This window comes from Pinus tabuliformis, chromosome 9, assembly GCF_031772625.1.
Source record: "Pinus tabuliformis cultivar Carrire ecotype Pingquan chromosome 9, CPIR1, whole genome shotgun sequence".
Taxonomy (NCBI): Eukaryota; Viridiplantae; Streptophyta; class Pinopsida; order Pinales; family Pinaceae; genus Pinus; species Pinus tabuliformis.
In genome coordinates, this window is record NC_142307.1 from 1,881,873,440 (window position 1) to 1,881,888,706 (window position 15,267).

The following is a 15,267-nucleotide window of genomic DNA, read 5'->3' on the forward strand; positions in this document are numbered from 1 at the left end:
AGGAGCATAGGATTGATGTGTTCATAGGGACTTTAAAAGATAACATCCAACATGAGGTTCGCCTTTGGGAACCAGATTCATTGGAGAAGGCATTTAGGTTGGCAAGAAAAATGGAAAGAAAAATTATGGCAACAAGGAAGCCTACCACTCACAATCATAAAGATGGAAGTGTTGCCACCCCTAGCCATCCACAACCTACATGGTTGAAACCACAATAATTGGAAGAGAAAAGAGCAAGAAGGCTTTTTTACAATTGTGATAGAAAATACACTAAAGGTCATAATTGCACCGAGAAGAAATTATTTTACATAGATTGTGAAGAGGAGGACGAAAAGGAACAAGAAACGTCAAAAGAAGAGGATATACACCAGGAACAAACCATAGAAAAAGAAGAAATGAATCCGACCATATCTTGTAATGCATTGGCTGGAATTACCACTCCTCAAACTATCAAGATAGAAAGGCATATCAAGAAGAAAAAGGTAATAGTGTTGATTGATTCGGGAAGTACCCATAATTTTATTCATTGTAAGATAGCCAAGGAATTGATTTTCTTCGTATATCCAGCACCAGAGTGTCAAGTGATGGTAGCAAGTGGAGGAACCATAAATTGCTCAGGAAAGTGCCATAATATCAAGCTATCCATGGGAGAATATGTATTGAATAGCCCAATGCTTTCCATTCCAATGGGTGGTGCTGATGTTGTAATAGGAGTCCAATGGCTACAATCCTTGGGTACAATAGCTTTTAATTTTCAAGAACTTTTCATGAAATTCTCTTCAAAAGGAAAGGAACTTGAATTAAGGGGTATCACTGGGAAATAGTGAAAGATAATCATCTCTAACAGAATGAAAAAGCTTCTAAAGAAAGAAAAACGAGGCATAATTGCACAATTATGTTCACTAGATGCTCCCACATCAAAATCATCCATTTCTCCAGATCTCCAAAAAGTATTGGACAATCATTCCAAGGTATTTGAGACTCCCAAAGGCCTCCCACCTATTCGTGATCATAATCATGCTATTAATTTGATTCTAGGAAGTGTTCCTCCAAACATAAGGCCTTACAGATATCCCTATGTCCAAAAGAGTGAAATTGAACATATGGTTGCAGAAATGCCGGAGGCTGGTATAACTCAACCTAGTCAAGGTTCTTTCTCTGCTCCAGTGGTATTAGTTCACAAGAAGGATGGATCATGATGCATGTGTCCAGATTATAGGGAGATCAACAAGCTCACCATTAAAGATAAATTTCCCATTCCTATCATTGATGAATTATTGGATGAATTTCATGGATCAATTTACTTCACCAAGTTGGATCTTCATTAAGGATATCATCAAATCAGAATGAATACTAAAGACATTCCAAAAACAACATTTAGAACTCATGAGGGTCATTACGAATTTTTGGCCATGCCCTTTTTCCTTACTAATGTACCTTCTACATTTAAAGGTTTGATGAATTCCATTTTCAAACCCTTCCTTAGAAAATTTGTGTTAGTATTTTTTGATGCTATAGTAATCTATAGCAAGTCTTGGAAGGATCATGTCCAACATGTTGACATGGTTCTCAAACTATTGGAGGAGAAACAATTATATGAAAAAAATCTCCAAATGTTTCTTTGGAGTACAAGAGGTGGAATATGTGGGTCATATTGTATCTCATGAAGGTGTTAAGGTAGACCCTAGCAAAATTAAAACCATTAAGGGATGGAAAATCCCCAAATCCATAAAGCATCTACTAGGATTTCTTGGTTTGACAGGGTATTATCATAAGTTTGTTAAGAATTATGGGAGAATAGTAGCACCTCTAACAACATTATTGAAGAAAGATGCATTTACATGGACTCCAAAAGCAACGGAGGCCTTTGAACATCTTAAAGAGGCAATGTGCCAAGCACCAGCCTTAGCTACACTGGACTTCACAAAAACCTTTATTGTGGAATGTGATGCCTCATGAAATGGAATTGGTGATGTTTTAATGCAAGAAGAAAGACCCATTTCTTTTGAAAGTCATCCAATCAAAGGAAAGTATTTACACAAAGCTATTTATGAGAAGGAAATGTTGGCAATATTACATGCACTTAAGAAATGGTGACCCTACCTAATGGGAAGACACTTCAAGGTAAAAACAGATCACGATAGCCTTAAATACTTTTTAGAATGAAGATTATCTTCAGAAGAGGAACAAAAATGGGTCACAAAGATGTTGGGTTATGACTTTGAAATCATCTACAAAAAAGGGAAGAAAAATGTTGTGGCAGATGCACTCTCAAGAAAAAATGAGGATGTGGAAGCATTTCTTTGCGCCATTTCTATTATCCAACCAGATTGGATAAACGAAGAAAGGGATGAATGGAAGAACGATGATGAAGTGTTGGCACTCATTCAAAAGATAGAACAATATCCTAGTACATTTGATACATTTAGCTAGAAAAATGATTCGTTATGGTACAAGGATTGGTTATACCCATGTAAGAATTCCCAACTCAAACAAAATATTCTTAGGGAATTTAACACCTCTCCCTTAGGAGGGCACTTAGGATTTATAAAAACCTACCACAAGGTTAAGAAGATTTTTTTTTTGGATGACCTTAACTCGGATATTCAAAAGTTTGTGGCGGAATGTTTGGTTTGCCAACAAAATAAAGTTGAAACAATGAAGACCTCAGGACTATCACAACCTTTATCCATTCTAACCAAACGTTGGGAGGAGGTTCCAATGGATTTTATCACAGGTTTACCCAAGTCCGAAGGAAAGAGTGTTATCATGGTGGTAGTTGACAGACTTACCAACTATGCACACTTTTGTGCATTATCTCATCCATTTAAAGTGAGTACAGTTTCTACTGCATTTATGGAAACAATTCAAAAGCTACATGGAAACCCAAAGATTATTGTAAGTGACAGAGATCCTATTTTCACTGGAAATTTTTGGACAAAATTATTTTCTTGTCTTGGTACTCAGTTAGCTCATAGCTCATCTTATCATCCTCAATTTGATGGCCAAACTGACATAGTAAACAAATGTTTGGAAGGATATCTTCATTGCTTTGTATATGATAAATAGAAACAATGGGTCAAATGGTTGCCTCTAGCTGAATGGTTATATAACACTTCCTTCCATACTACAACAAAAATGACCCCATTTATGGCACTTTATGGATATCATCCACCATCCATCACATCATATTTAAGAGAAAGTTCTAAGGTTCAAGTCGTGGAAGATCACATCGAGCATCAGCAAAATGTTCTCCAACTCTTAAAGGATAACCTCACCTTAGCACAGAATAGAATGAAACAGCAGACAGATCAACATCAGAGCAATATAAGTTTTGATGTAGGTGATTGGGTATTTCTATGGCTACAACCTTTTAAACAAATGTCTCTCAAGCAAGATAAGAAGGATAATAAATTATCACCAAAGTATTATGGTTCGTACAAGGTGTTGCAAAAGATAAGTACTATGGCATACAAATTGGAGCTTCCTGCAGCTTCACGAGTGCACTTAGTTTTCCATGTTTCATGCTTAAAGAAGGTTATAGGTGACAAGCTTCCAGTTCAAACAATATTGCCAAAACTTGATGAGGAAGGAAAAATCATATTGGAACCTGAAGTAGTCAAGGAAACAAGAACTCGATAGCTACGAAATCGATCAATTTCAGAGTATCTCATCAAGTGGAAGAAATTACCCGTTGAAGATTCCACATGGAAGGATGAGAATTCTACACAGAAGCATCCAGAACTACTCAAGGGTTGAGGACAACACTTTTTTGATGGAGAGGGGCATGTTAGGTCCCTATAATACTAGTGATTCCCCCATTACTACTATCGTTGTATCCCTTATTGTTATTGTTGAGCCCCTATTGTCCCCATATTGTTATTATTGTGCCCCATAGAATATCACTATTGTTATTTTTGTGCCTTTATATTATTATCGTTAGGTCAGTTTTGGTTATATTGTGACCCCTTAGACTCCTATATATAGAAAGGAGGTTTTTCCATTTGAATCATCTAAGAATTGTTCATTTGTGTAATGTAAAGGAGGTTGTCCCCTCGAAGAGGCTTATTTCGAAGGCGTTGATCTATCTTTTCTATCTTTTTATGAGCTGGTTTCATAATATAGGAAAAAATAGTGCAGTTAAATCCTTCAAGCCTTTCATTAACAATAGGTATAATAACATGATCATATAAACTTCTCTGCTGGGACTTGGGACCAAAAACCTATGGGACATTGGAAACAAAGTCCGTTCCATTTGATATTAGATGTTGTGATATATTTTAAAAATGAAGGTCTGGAAAAAAGGGCAACTTTCATGTTGCTTGACGTGGCTATCCACTAATGAGTGTTGCAAACCTTATCAAATGTGAATTTCTGATCTCACATAGTTCAAAGGCTGATATTTGAATTTTTAAAATGTATTTTTTATTACATAAATAAATTCAATATCTTAAAAATCTCTGAATTATATAAATTATGTAACTCAACTTATAATTTTAACAAATGTCTATCAAATTGAAAATAAAATTAACATAATAATAGCCCAAAAATATTAAATATTGAAGAATTATATGCATATTTGCAAGCATATTTCATGATTTTTCACTCATCAATTTCTAACAAAATCTATTAAGGTTTTTAACAATTTTCACTTAACAATTTCTAATAGTACTTAACGAGTCCCTACTTGCAGTAAGCTTTTAGATTGAAATCAGGTAATGACAAAAAGTAAGTTCGAACAAATTTAGACTTTTGTGTTTTAGTAGAATTCAAAAAAATGAAACTTTTCCTTTGTAATGTTACACTAGGGTTTTATTTAATTTTGATTCTATAATGGTGTTATTTAAACTAGTGAAAGTTTTGGTTTCTTTTGTTGGATACAATTATGTGCAAGATGTTAGGGCGTGCAAGATATTAGGGTGGTTTTGAAAAATTTGATTTGGTAAAGTTACTAGTAAGTTTGGTACTCCATGTTTATGACAAGTCATATTTTTGCTTGTAGTATTCATTTCTAATGTGTCCTATTTAAAGGTTGAAAGATTTACTAGTAGTTTTGGGACTCCAGGTTTATAACAACCCATACTTTTTCTCATAGTATTTATCTTTAATGTGGGATATTTAATGGCGGAAATATTTCATGATAATTGGTCTTCGTTGCCAATGGGATACCAACAATAGTGTCTATACACACTACCATTTTTCTTGGTGTTTTTGGATCTTGACACAAGATTGTGATTTTGGCTGTTTAAAATGTGTTTTTGAGTGCATAAATAAATTCAAAACCCTGAAAAACTCAATTTGTAATTCTAACCATAACCCGAAATCATGAAAGAAAAACATTTCAAAATGTAAATGAGTTAGTTTCACTTATCAAATTCTAACAAAATCTATGATTATGGCAGCTAATAGGTTTCCATCCTAACATAAATAAAAATCTTTGAGTTTTCCTTGTAAAATGCCTTCATTTTTATGACCACACATGCATCATAGTCGTATTATTTCGTTAGTAAAAGGAGACATTGAACTGGCCTTTATTGAAGGTTCCCTTCAACTAACTGTTATGTCATGTTGTTGTCTTTTTCAAAAACCATGGCAACATTCACTTGAATCATATTAGAGGAGGAGTTTTTTTAATAGTGTAGTCTATCATGGGTTGTTGAAAGGAATCACATTTATTTTTTCTTAATATTTCAGTGTGTGGTGGATTGTTGAAAAGAATCAAAGTTAGTGAAAAGTTTTGAAAATTATAAAAAATAAATTAAGAAAAGGCCAACAAAAAGATAAAAATAAATATATAAAAGGATAAAGAATATGTAAAGTTTTGATTATGTGAGAGCAAAAATAATGAAGTTCAAAAAGGTCGAAGAAAAATAATATTATTTTATTGTGAATACAAATCTTTTGATTCATGTTATCCTAGGAATAAATATGCTTTCTAGAAACACAAGTGGTATACTATTAAAATACAAATATATTTAATAATTTCAGATACGGAAGAATAGTTGGACAACCATGCTTTTGGAATAGAGTTATATAGTTATTATGATCAATGTAGAATTATGACTCTTAATTCATTATTATTATTGTGTAAAATTATTTATAGACAATTCCTTGAGTCCCAATATTTTTAATAATACTTTATGGTCATTTTATTATAAAATTTAGGATGGAAATGACATATCCTTATGAACTATGTGGAATAGAAGTTTGTATGTATAAATCTATATATGCACCTATAATTGATTATATCTATTTACATCGTTATGTGGTTTTTTTTTTCTATGTATATATATATATATATGTGTGTGTGTGTGTGTATCTCAGTTGTGTAGTAAAGTTGATATTTCAAAAATATTGACATAATTTTATTAAGCTTCACCATATTTCCCATACTAAATTATAAAATGCCTTTCAATGCAATGATTAAGTCATACTGAGATTAGACAAAAATTATATAAATGTGTGAACATCATATATTTAAAATATATGATTTTTGTGTTATTATATATTAATTATAAACAAGTTAGGATTATAATAAAATTATCGTTTTATATTATAATATGATATTACTATTGAAATTGGTAATTATTTGATTTTTTTGTTAATCTATATTTAAAATATATAAAATTTGTAATCAAGAATGAAAACTACCTAATGAAGATTTTTGAATTAATGTTATTTGGCTTTTATTTATGATTAGAAATATATTGAGAATTTTTGAATTAGCCTTTCATCATAACTTGCATTAACATTAACTAGGTATTTAAGACATACAAAGTGATATTGTTAAATTTTGTGAAACACAAATTTCTAATAAAGGGCTTCTCACTCAAAACTATAGGAAAGTGTTCATTCTAGTGTATTATCTTCTGAGGATTTTAGCCCCCGTAAAGCGTTTGGACTATTGACTCATTTAAACTGTGAATTCATTTAAACGAGGGTGTTTTATAGATTTAACTTTATAGAAGGAAATTGATTAAAACTATAGGAAAGTGTTCATTCTTTAAACGAGGGTGTTTTATAGATTTAATTTTAAAGAAGGAAATTAATTAAAACTATAGGAAAGTGTTCATTGTAGGGTATTATCTTCTAAGGATTTTAGCACCCTTAAAAGCGTTTGGACTATTGAACTCATTTAAACTGTGAATTCATTTAAACGAGGGTGTTTTATAGATTTAATTTTATAAAAGGAAATTAATTAAAAACATGTGATGGGTTAGAATTTTTAATTTTGAATAAAAATATTGGGAATGGTATTGTATTATTTTTATACATATTTATGTTTAAGTTTACTATTCTATATATTTTTTAAAGTTTTGAGAGAATGATTTAATAATATTTTTCTTGAGACAAACTATATATATATATATATTTATCATTAATCAACATATGAAGCATTATTACTTTGCATTTCATTATGTAGTATTGGAAGGTCTTTCACACTATATAAATTTTAAAATATATTTAATATGTTGATGTGCTACTATATTGATGTGCTATTCTTGTTATAGACATGATGGAACAAAACAAAACATTGTTGAAGAAGGTTGATACCTTGACGAATGTCATAGATCCATTATAATTTTTGTTCATATTAAAAAAATTCATATTATGTAGATACTAATTAGTTAGTTTATGTAAAGACAATATGTGTTAATTTTTAATATTTATTATTTATGCTATACCACTTTTTGAAATGTTAAATTGACATATTTTATATCGCTTTAATCACTACAATATGTAATGACTGTAAATTTTAATTAAATTTTTTTTTTTCTCTGTAAAGACTAATTCTATTAACTGAAAATCAAAATAATGTTACAAGGAGGTTGAAGCCTCAGGCAAGAGCATCTGAGAGCTTTCAACGCCTCAAAACTGTCCCAAGTAAGGGAAAACCAGTTACAGTAAGCAAGGAACCAGACATAGGAACCAGAATTTAACAAAAAGATCATGATGAGGAGATGGGATAACCCCCTATGAAGTTGTCGAGACCAAAAATAAGAGACAGAGACGCTGGCCAAAACCGCAAAAGAGCTATAGACTGCCGCCCCACCAGGAAGAAGAATGAAACTGCCAAGCTACAGAGGCATAACCAGAGCTGCAAACCCAAAACCGCATGAACTTAACCATACGAACCATCAGAAAGAAAATAGGGAAGGCCCGAAAGGGCCCAGGAGGCATCATATTACCACGTTCTCATTCGGAGGCTCCTCCACAACCGGGCATGCATTGCCATACCACATTTCATCATTTCTTGCCATGTTACCCACATCACTGCCGCCTGGAAGAACCGACGAGGGATGGGTGTCGCTGGAATTGCCTGCACTGACCATCGAGACATAGGCGCCATGAGAGCTGCCACCTGGTGGCTGAGTGTCGCTAGGAGCACCACCCTCGTCATGCTGCTCACCACGCCCTTCCTCCTGGCCTTCATCTGCCAAATTCTGCTCACTGCCCTGGCTGCCCTCCACTCTGTGACCACCCTGAGGAAGCTCAGCCTGAAAGCGCATAGTAGTTTGAGGCGGAGCCTCTTCTTCAGAAAAGATAATAGTAATATTGGCCGTGATAACAGGCCTGTTTAAATTGCTCTGAAACTTGAAATGAGTAGTCTGAAAAGCATTGTGCGGGATCGGCCTTCGGGAAGGACTGAGAGGAGGCGAATTCACCAGAGAAGAGGGCAGAGTAGCAGGAGGCGGGGGAGGATCAACAGAGTGAACAGACTGCGAACGCCCACGGCCACCACGACTTCCCCCATAGCGGCTTCTCATGCGATGGCGGACCATGATGAGGCCACGGAAGGGAAGCTCAGCAAAACAGGAAACAATGGCGTGGAGATGAGACAACACAACGAGAATCTGCTTCAAGATCAAAGAACAGGCCTGAGGGTGAAAGGAGGGAAGCACAATTCTAACAGCAAGAGCACCCGAGAGCGATCCCCTGTTAGCAGAAACCGACCTGCTGCAAAGACAAGCAGCAAGGAAAGGCCAGAGGCAAGAAGACGGAAAGCAAACAATGGGAAGGAGAGCCAGAATCGCCATGATTATAACAGCAAGAGCCTCGCCTCGGACGGAGTGAGCACTTAATACAAATTTCAGGCCAAATCGCCCTCGCCTTAGGTGAACCTGCTTGAGCCAGATTTGCTCATGGAGAACTGCGCTGATCTGCGGCTGGCAGTACCAAGCGCTTACACCCTTCATTAATTCCATAAATTAACATTTAATTCACCCGCATCCTGGTTTAATTAAATTATTTATACTCTAGTACAATTTATAGATTTGTTTCTCCCTAATCATATAAATTATAATTATTAATTATAATCAATATCACTTTTAATCTCTATAATTTTTCTTAACACTTATCATTTGTTATTCCTATTTGCATAAAAATTCATCCCTAAAGAATTTAACTCTTAACTTATTTAAACCCTATCTCCTATAATCATAATTATCTTCAACTATTAACTTATGTAAATATCAACTATTAGTAGGGTATTTACGTGGTACTGGCTTTTAATTTTTTTCATTTCACACATAGCTTATTTAAGGGGAAAAGTAAGTGGCCATAATCCACACATCTTTTTCAATTTGTTTTGCTATTTTTCATAAGCCACATATCTTAATTAGCAAAGGAGTAAGTGGCCTATAATCCACACATATTTTTTTAATAACCAAAGTATTTTTACTTCATTAGCATTAGGACTAGGAACCAGATGCTATTAAAGAAAGTGAGTAGACCCTGCTTCCCTTGCACCTTTTAGACGATCTTGGGCTTGCATCTGAAATGTTTCTCAAAGCACTCAGTTTTCCATCTCCCTTTTTAGACTCACATCCTGTAAAAGGAAGGAAGTAAGTGGCCCATCAACCACACATTATTTTATTTGCAAACATAACTTAGTGTAAGTAGGATATTTTGTAAAGGATCATCGCATAACCACATCACTACAAAATTTGTATGCTCACTTTGTCACTTACACACACATTACACTAGACACACTAAACTACTCTAAACTTTGAACAAAGGGCATCCAGTTTCAGGATATTTTGTACTTAGTTTATTTGGGCTTATTTTTTCACACCATAAGTGAAGGAATACTCCTAAAAGCAACCATAACTTAAACACATTAAATTTCCCCACAAGGGCAATAAAATAATTTATAGTTCAGGTTAGGACCGTTGGGGGTATGTATCCAATAAGCCGCCATGGTCATGTTACATTTTGAAACATATAAGTTGTCTTTGATGGTGCTTCAAATCCTTCACCATCTCATTGAAAAGATTACTCATGCATGCCAAATACCTAATTCAAAGGGGATTCGACTTAGGTCCCAGTGTGTGTGGTACTATATGGGGCTACCTGACCTATATATTGCTAGATAATGGCAAATGATTACCAAGAAGCTGAAGACTCCAATGCCCCTATGAGATAAAGGTATCCTAGTGGCCAAATTTTATGGCATCTTTCCCTATAAGTGGAGGTGCGGGAAGCACTAAAGACTCATTCATTACCTTGGTTGATTCTTTTGGCTTCTGGAAGTGTTACCAGTTCTTTCAGGACATAGCCCCAGTACTCGTCATAGAAGATATCTCCACAAGACCCAATTAATTTGAGAGTGGAAAGGACGAACATGTCTGCATAAGATCTTTTATCATAAACAAAACAAACAAAAACATTTTTTCTTGTTTGATTGATCACATAGCATAACTTAAAAGGAAAGTAACTTTTTATTTTTCACTTTGTTTTATGTATGCAATTTATTTGCGTTGATACATATCCCTCCCCTCACCAAAAAAGTGACACACACTCCGTTTTAAGAATACATAAATACCTTACTTATTCATGTTAAGAATAATACAACAATGATACACAAAATGTTCCAATTCTTATTTCACCTGAATATACATTAAAATAATTTCTACAAATAAAAATTGAAACAATATATTTAAGTTTACTAAATTTTTTTAAATAATAAAAAAATTTAATCCAATTATAATTAATTAAAAAAATTGAAACCATTAACTATATTTCATTCACTATAATTATAAATTATATTTACTTATAAATAATGCTTCCTTTTTTCCATTAACTATCGTGGAAATGTAATTATGATAGTAAAATACTATTATTAATACCAAAATTTAATAATTTAATCAAATTCAAATTATGCATTAAAAAAAAAAGAAAATAAGTATAAACTCACTTCATAATATATCTTTTACAAATTGAAATATGTCCCCCAAAATACTGTTGTTAATATCTAAATGTAATTTTTTTTACACTAAAATGTAAATAATAAACTTACTCATCATTGAGATTTTGAAATTTGTTACCAAATGATATATAATTGGTTATGGTATATTAAGTTTTGTCTTATGAGCCAATCAATGTTCTTAACATTTATTTATAAGTGGAGAAAGAAATATAACTAACACAATTTAAAAAAGCATAGGTATATCAAATAAATAGCCTACTAAACTCGTCAAATGTAGTGACAAAAGTAGGACTACAATTCTCGGAAGGAGACATGCCTTTATCTGTATATATCAAAGTAAAATTTTACTTCTAGAGCTTTTGTTTTTGAAAAAAAAATGATTGATTAGAAAAGTTCAACAAAACTAGTGCAACCATATAAATTAGATGACTAGTAAATATTGATAGACATCAATTCATAATCAATAACAAAACACACTACTTTAGTATATCTCATATTATTAAGATTAAAAATAACATAAAAATTAACTAAATTATAATTTTAGTTTAAATTATAGTTATAATTATTAATTATAATGTAAATAATAATCATTAAGATTTTGAAAGTTGTTATTAGATGTTATATACCCAGTTATGGTTTATTAAGTTTTATGTCTTAGGAGCCAAATCAATGTTCTTACCATTTATTTAAAATTGTTACTTTTAATAATTACGAAAAAAGCAATGTAAACTTTGAAACAGGAACTATAAACTCAAAACGGGAACTCTGGTAAAAAAAACCTCGAAAAAACATCAAAAGCAATGCTAAAAACAAAAAGTGTGTATACTGGAATGATGATTTTATTTTTTAGGGGTCAATTTTGAACATGTTTTAAAAATGGCAGTGACTACAAAATTTACTACGAAATTTTCGTGCAAAATATAGCTTCAAAACAAAAAAGTGATGATACTGGAACGATGATTTTTTTTTAGGGTCAATTTTCAAACTTTTTAAAAAATGCTAGTAAAACTAAATTTTTATGTGCCAAACAAAGTTGTTTATGAGGAAAAAAACACATTAATTTTTTTGGTAGAATATCATTTTTCTTTCCTAAGTATAAATTCAACAGGCTTTCAACCATTACACACCATGGTTATTACACCTAAACATAGATGAACAAATTTACCATATCACATCAAGCATATCTTCTTGATTATCCTTATTTTAATTTTGAGCATGACAAATTCATAGGAGGCCAAGATTGCGCTAAAAAGAGGAACTGGAGTCAGATTACAGTGAATCTCCTCTAATGACCCTCGCTAAACTGATCACCCTCTCCATAAAATATGTTCACAAAAAGTTCAGAAGGAATCCTAGAAGCAAGTTTCATTTGTTCTAAAGCAACTTAGTTACACCTCAAGAACCTTGTTACTCCCTCATAAATGTGTTCCCGAGAAATGAAGGTAGCATAACTTCATTTGCTATCAATAAATCCCAAACCTAGATGCTAGGGGATTTTCTCTCAAGAATGAAATAATTGGAAAAAACAAGCAAGTTCCCAGAAGATAACTCTAGTGTCAATCACAATCCTAATAATGCATCATCAGTGAAATCATACCCCACATGTAGGGAGAATACGATGAGCTACCTACGACCACTCGATTTACTTTGATTAGAGTATCTAAGGCCATAATAATAATCTACTTTAATTTCTTTCCAAACCTTTAAAGGAAGGTCACTATCACTGTCATCTTATGAACCACTATAATAACTTTGATGGTGTTTTAAATATAGTTACATGGTATTTTGTGTTTGTCTTATTTTGTTGCAGGTGACTCATGAGGAGCACATGGATGCTAATACCACAATGGGAAACACAACCAAAATGAGCAAACTAAGTTTGGACCTCCATTAACATCAATTACCACTAAGAAAGGATTACATTTATCAAATTCACTGCGAATATCTTAACAAAAGCATAAAAACATCTCCCTTGGCAACAATTCTAAAAAGTCAATTAGGTCAAGAATTTACACCAATATAAGGAGACATCCCTATTAATATGGTTATTCAGTGCGTTGCTTCCCCCACTATTATCAATTAGATGTTACCCATCCTCATATATAAATAAAAGAAAAGGGAGAAATAAAATAAATGAAAAGCACCCCAACGGGGGAAGTGACGAGGGATATAAAAACCTTTTAGGGGCTATGAACATCTAGTTGGTAGTAAATGCTTATTATTTCATTGTGGTGATTACATTGTAGACATAAAAACTCATTAATATTGGAAGAATACTTTTAGAAATCCTTGAGTCATATTTAAGGAGTCTATTACCTCGAGATCTATACAAACCCATTGGATCAAAAACCAAACCTAAAGTGAAAGTAACAAAATGTATTTTTTAAAAAGTAATTGACCTTTATGGATAAATTAATATAATAAAGAAGTACTTCTTAATCCTCGAAATAAAAAGCTTTCAATGTTAAACGAATATATCTAATCTCTTGTGAATTCCTAATAAAATTAACTAAAAATACATTATTGTACCATAACTATAACCTTATTGTTAAAGCATTTCAAATATTTTAGACTCATCTATTGTCTTTCCATGAATTCACTAGAAAGCACACTTGAATTTTGCTTTTAAAAACTACTCCTATTTCCATTCCTTTATGCTTAACATGGTCATTTTAAAAATCTTTTTAATCAAGGTGAAAACCATAATCTCAATCAATTTTCATGTAAATATCTTAGATAAAGATGAATTGACTAGAAAACACACTTGGATTTTGCTTTTAAAAACTACTCCTATTTCCATTCCCTTATACTTAATCATTTTAAAAATCTTCTTAATCAAGGTAAAAACCTAATCTCGATCAATTTTCATCTAAATATCTTAGACACGGATAACAACAAACTTGATGGTCCCTTGTTTGAATGATAATGAACTAAAATAACACTGTTGATAGGCCATATGAAAGCCCTAACTTTATATGTTATCTTCACCATAGTAACTTAAATCTTGAGCTCATAATTTTATCAATGTTACCTCCAACTAATGTCTAATGTCTAATATTATTAGACAGGGACAATGAATTTTAGTTACAACTTACATTGAAAATCCATGTAACCCCATGGGGACACTTAATATATTTTAAGACAAAAAGAATCACCGAGAATACATGTCGGCTTATATATTGGTCTTGAAAATGCCTGAGGGATATAAAACACGTACCTCATTGATAAATTAGAGAAGATCAACTCGGGACATTCTTCAAAAAAAATAAATCGCCACCTGAGACACGCTATACATCTAGAAACATAAATTGAGTAATTATGGACGTGCAGTGGTAGGTATTAGTTAGCTCCTCGACGATTGCGATAGTACTCTTCGCAATAGCATTACTCATCTACTTAATCAAAGAAGTTTGGCATAATCTTTTTTTGCCACCCTGGAGGATCATCTTCATCCATGAATTGAACGATGATGACCAGTGAAGTCTCAGCCTCTCTGATGAACAAATAGCTGCATTGCAATCTTTCAAGTACTCAACAGAAGGGAGATCAGAAGAGGCGGAGGAGGAGGGTCGTAGCATTTGTTTGTGTAGAATGCAGGAAAATGAAGAAAAGTAATCGAATTAGAATTGACATGAAACTGAGAGCCATGGATCGGCGGCATCCTCGCCAGCCAAGCTGGCAGATAGTATGAATGCACCTCGACCCTACTTCGGAACCCCTCAACTGCTGCTGCAACAAGCCGAATACATCACGCATTCGAATCTCAGAACAGTCTACCCACAGGCATGACACTTAGGCTTAGGCTTCTTCATCGTCATGGTATTGATGGGCTTAGCCTCTTCGGCACCAACACCTACATCGCCCCCTGTTGAAATAACACCTAAGGCAACCCGAGTTCAATTCCCAACAGTGCCATCATCGCAGATCTTTCACAGGGCTAGGATTTCTCCGCTTAATATCGTATTGTAGCAGATGGGGCAATTCTGAGAATTGCTGGGTGGTGGGGCGATTCTCAGAATCGCTCCGCCACCGCCCTGCCATCACCACTGGTGGCGGGG